The 5,626-nt window shown below is 37.5% G+C and overlaps 1 non-coding gene across 1 annotated transcript; it reads right to left on the reverse strand.

Annotated features, from left to right (window-relative positions):
• Positions 1-5,212: 5,212 nt before the first annotated feature.
• On the reverse strand, positions 5,213-5,319 carry LOC141570343 (U6 spliceosomal RNA). Its single transcript, XR_012494337.1, has one exon. It is a non-coding gene; the product is annotated as a U6 spliceosomal RNA (small nuclear RNA).
• Positions 5,320-5,626: the final 307 nt, after the last annotated feature.

A 5,626-nucleotide genomic window follows, 5' to 3' on the forward strand; every position in this document is an offset into this window, starting at 1 on the left:
CAACATGTTGGGTAACCTTGCATTGGAGTTACTAGTTAAGTCAAGGCACCAATCGAGCAGTTCATTTTGAATTGTAGATCATCAGCTTCCAATGTCCCTGTTTATACATCAGGACTGGCTTACACGCTGACATTCAATGGAGATGTACTCAATGAAATGATGTTCCGGGGCTGCTCTAACCACAAAAACATACCCAATGTCTCCTGTCACTAAAAGCTTTGCCTCAGAAAGTCGAAATGGTAACACACGTTTTTTATCTATGTTCCTACTTTACACCCAAGTCTAATATTTCAGTATCCTACCTCTCAAAAAACTAAATTCAAATGTTAGTTAGGGGAGTCAGATGACCAATAATACTTAATGAGCATCAAAGATTTGCCTGAGTTTCTTTGATTGTTCTGGAATAAGGTAATACTGAGAAGGTAGTACATTGTTCATATATGAGAATTCACATTGCTGGATTTTAATCCTTGCCATCACCAACTGTGAGACCCTAGTCAAATTAACCAACCTTTCCTTGCTTCCGTTTTCTCATTTGTAAAGATATTACAGTATCTACATAATGGGAATGTTTCTGAGGATTAAATAAGTTAAAATGTAGAATAGTACCTGACTCATAGGAAACACTCTATAAGTGTTAGCTATTTTTATTACCAAATCTCATTTTAAATAAGCAGGCCATTTGTCAGAGTACAGAATACAGAGTACAGAGCATAGGAATATTTCTAGTAACATCAAAATTTTGTGGAGGTTTTTATTATTATATTTTTATCTAAGACTTTTACCTTCAATGTAGACTAGGATTTTCTCCAAAAACAACAACAAAAAAATCTATATGGTGGTAGGGGACAGCTTATGCTATTGATGTCCAAATTTTAGTAATGTAACTGCAGGAATAGAATTCCTGATCCATTGTCTTTAAAACATGTAGTCACACATGGGATATAAATCAGAAATTTCAAAGACTAAGAATGCATTCCAAGATTGTGTGTCTTGTCCCAAAGGAGTATTTTTAGGAGAGTAGCCCTCATCAAATGTTTATGGAGGAAGGCCCAGAGATAATAATTAGAATAAAAAAAATATCAATAAACATTTATACTTTCATGAGTTTATAATCTAGTATGAGCTAACATATTTGTATAACACTGTGAAAAGTGTGATGATTAAATATATACAGTTTTAGAGTATTTAAGTTTAAAGTTTTTCTTAATTAGAAATAAGCCATTTTACCCATATTGAACAGTTTGGCCATTTGTTTTCATGATTATTTTCACTTTAGACTCTTTGTTTATGAATGAATTTATCTTTTTGCTATCATTACCTGAGGCCATGCAAATGTGGTCTGTTCTAGTCCCTTGATGCAGTATTAATGTCAAAAAATGTGAATATATTGGTTAATGGGCTCCTTTAAAGAAATGAAATGCAGAATGATTCAATATTGCTCGGTACAGGTGCATAATCCAGAGCCCCTTAAACAGGACAGAACTAAGCCCTCTTGTCCTCCTTGCCACATCAGTCTCCAAGAAGAGAAAAAATCCCCAGAGAGGGTTAGTGTGAATTTCAGACAGATACACAATACATTTTGCATCTGGGACAGGGTTTGCCTTTCAGTCAGTTGGAGAACGGTGCCTGGTGTGTTGACACCTGAAGCCAATCATCAGAGAACTCCAGTTAGGCCTCTGAAGGATGCCGGCTGATGAAGTGGCAGCGTCTCATCTGAGTCATTCCACTCTGGGGTCGTCGAGGAATTGGGGATTTTTCCCAAGGTGCTAATGGATGTGGAAGCCATTCTCCCACCCACCAGGTGTGGGAGCAGTGTCTGTATGGCTGATGTGTCAGTGGGTGTGATGGGTTATGATGCAGCATCAGCAAAAGCTCAGTAATTCAATTGTTTGGGGTGAACCAGATTTAACCCCATTTCAACAGTGACTGGCTCTACCTCCCAAGGGCAGAAATCAGAGACTGGTAGAATGCAGGAATTGGACGTGGGGGTGTGGTGGAGGGAAGTAATTCTCTCCCCTTTACATTTAAAGAGGGGTCAAGAAGAGAAATGTATGTGAAATGAATTATACATCTCCACCTCCTACACTCTTATCTGGAGTGAATAGACTGCTTTGTCATACAGCTGCCGCAGGCTAATCCTCCAAACTCCCACAGCCTTCTCAGTCTACTGCCTGAGTACCTTTGAAGCCAGGATTTAAAACCCTAAAAATAGAAGAAGGATTACTGGTTGCAGACTGCTGAAAACCTTTAAATACTTCCTGGAAAGAGAGAAGGAAGGGTGTACAGTGGCATGAGGAGGGATTCGTGGCGAGGGGGAATGTCAATTTTTAAAAGAAAAAGTCAATGCCAATTTAGCACAGTATTTCAATAAATCTGACTTCTCTTTTCCTGTTAGGGATTTTGTGTATTTTCAGTTAGAAATTACATCCAGTCAGTGTGAGTCGTTATTTACAAGATGCCCTGTTTTCTTCCACCAGTTGAAATTCATCTCATCCATAATCTCTGCATCACTGCTAAGGCTGACTGAAGATGTCTATCCACTAGTTCTGCTGGCTCCTTTCTTGCCTGGGTTTTCTGGTTGGCAGCTGCACTCTGTCCACATGTTTATAATTACCATAGATAGGGTCCGGCAAGTGCCACCTGCTGACTAAATAGGCAAGCCTTATGTACACGTTTATAAATCCAGGCCTCCTAGTTTAGCACAGAGGAAAGGCTAATATACATATTTTAATAATTGCATCTGATTTAGAACTGATAGTGAATGAGACTCTTGTGGGTACCTGAAGTCTTGGGGCCATTCACAAATATTTATTTTCATGCTCCTGTCAGTTACTAAAAGCAAATACTATTAGGATGGCATTGCCTCACCTCGGTAACCTCAAGTGTTGCCCTGTGATTTTCTTTGTCCACTGAATTGGTGTTATGAATGTCATTTCCAAGCAGGAGCTTTAAGAGACACTGCATGTTACCCCATGCTCTTTGCCTTTCCCACACTCAATGGCAATGTTCCAGAGGAATTTGGAGGCTGAATCACCAAGAAAATACAGAATAGTGTGAGAACAGAAACCCTACCCAGTGGATAGCAATCTTTGTTTCAAGTCAGCGAGATTTGAGGACTGTATGTTACTGCAGCATAACCTAGCCCGTCCCAACTAATACATACCGTAACATGCTTCTGGGCTCACTAAGTTGTTGAATATCATTGTCTTTCACTTTTAAATAGATCTTTTAAGGAGCCTCCTTTTCACTGAATGTCTTCAAAGTAATTTTACATATCTTAAAATCAGTCAAGGGAAATGAAAGTTAAACCTAATGAAATTCTTGCAGAGCGAGAACAGAACTCAAAGCTCCATCTGTCCTCTAGCTTCCCTTGTATGAATACTTTCATAGGATAATGTTTTGCAGACAAAAATCAAGCACATTCTTCACTGAGGCAAAAACAAATTCATTAGCTACCAAGTGATGGAAAATACAGCTTATTCTTAGCTCACCAATAGTAACCTGAAGAATATTATTAAACTAAGATTAATAAACGCAAATGTTTTTGAAAACAGAGAAGGTAAATACATAGAGATTTCCAGTTCCAATGAGACTATACCACAAACAATTCAGCATGGCATTATAATACAACATCTTATTAATAATATGTAACACTTTTCTTAGAATCCCAGAGGGATTATTACTTTAATAATTTTCCTTGTCATTAATTGAAACATTTTTATCCCTTTTCTGTTTTTCTCCTGGGCCTATTTTATTTTAAAATTCATAATACTGCAATCTTCTTCTCTAAGTTTTAATAAAGTAAAACAAAATGTCAACTGTTCACTTGTCAGGTATGAATTAGAACTTGAAATTAGTAAATGGCAAATGTGTCTGTTCTCTAGAAACAAAAGCTCAATTTCAAAAGCCCATTAAAAATTGCATGACTTATCTCCACAGCATTAGGACATCATTTGCTTAAGTAGATTAAGAATAACAATTCTTTAGATGATGGAGTTCTCCCTAGCAATAAGGCCAAAAGGACAGATAGTACTTTCAGCATAGCAGAACTTTCTACCTATTGCCTCAGGAAGAGAGTCTCTCAAAAATACAGAGAAAGGTAGACTGGAGACTCCTTAGTGACACAGACTAGAGTCAGCTATTTTGTAATAGTAAGAACAGAACTGGCATCTGTCACTCTGTCTCCTCCACACCAGTCCCCAATCTCTATGGAGCATTTTAGTCAAACATTTTTACAATAATGGAGACTTCTCTGTGGGTCTGAAGGCAACTAGCAAATCTTCCACTTTTTTTTTCATTTTTTCCAGATAATATTGTTACAAAACAAAAAGGAAGATGCTACCACAATTGTTAGCATTTTACAACTTTTTTCCACGTTTTTCAAATATGTAATGCATGTCTCCTGTGCGATAGGCAATATACTAACTAGTCTTCAAGAACGTAATGGTGAGCAGAATCTACATTGGTCCTGTCCTGAGGGCACATACAGTGTACTGACAAAGCTAATCAAATCAACAACAACATAAAAGATTGCAATAGAGGGTATTCCAGAGGGACAACAACATGCAGTGTAAGTACCTACTCTAGCCCAAGAATGAGAGCAGAGGGGGATGCAAGAAGACTTCTAATGTATCACCAGCAGAAGTGAAATTAGCTGTGCAAAAACCTCCACACACATCTTAGGGGCTTCAAAGGTAGAGAAAGTACTTATGGGCACAAGATTCTGACCAGAATTTTTAGAAAACAAAGGTGGACTTAAACAATGCACAAATGGCAAGTCCTGTCACATTTTGAGCTCCACAGTTCTAAAAACACAGGAAACAAAGCCAGGGAGTTCAGTGAAAGGAAATGGATGACCACCAACTCAGAAAGGAAAGGATCAGAAAGAATTGCGGAAGCAATGCAAAAGTACACTAGCGGGTGTCAGGTGAGCTGGGCACAGAGTATTTTAACTATAAACTATAGCACTGCCAGCCCTTAATGTATTTTGTCATTCAACTATCACTATAAAACTGTAAGGTAGATAGCTTATTACCCCATTGTAAGATAAATAAAATGAGGCTTAGATAGGATAAGTAAGTTAGATCTTTCTGCCTTCCAATCCTGAGCTCTGAACTACTAGGGTACTGCCCATTAGAATTGTCCATTAGAATCACATACAAAGATTTATTTTATTTTATTTTATTTTATTTTATTTTATTTTATTTTATTTATTTTTTTACGCTTCATGAATTTGCGTGTCATCCTTGCTCAGGGGCCATGCTAATCTTCTCTGTATCGTTCCAATTTTAGTATATGTGCTGCCAAAGTGAGCACTATTTTATTTTATTTTTAAAGTCCAATGTCCAGACCCACCCTGGAGCAATTACATCAAATTCTCTGGGCTAGGACTCAGAGATGAGCACTTCCGGATAACTCTAATGAGTAGCCAAAATTGAGAGCCACTCTACTACTAAGCCACTAGATGACTTTGAAAGCATACATAATTTATCCATTTAGGTTCTTATCAATAAATTGAACAACTAAGACTACATTATTTCTGAGATCCCTTCCAAATCAAACATTCTTTAATTATACACAAAGAAATTTCTTTTAAAATGTTTCCCCCAAAATTGAAGACGAG

This window comes from Rhinolophus sinicus, linkage group LG02, assembly GCF_036562045.2.
Source record: "Rhinolophus sinicus isolate RSC01 linkage group LG02, ASM3656204v1, whole genome shotgun sequence".
In the NCBI taxonomy this organism is placed as follows: Eukaryota; Metazoa; Chordata; class Mammalia; order Chiroptera; family Rhinolophidae; genus Rhinolophus; species Rhinolophus sinicus.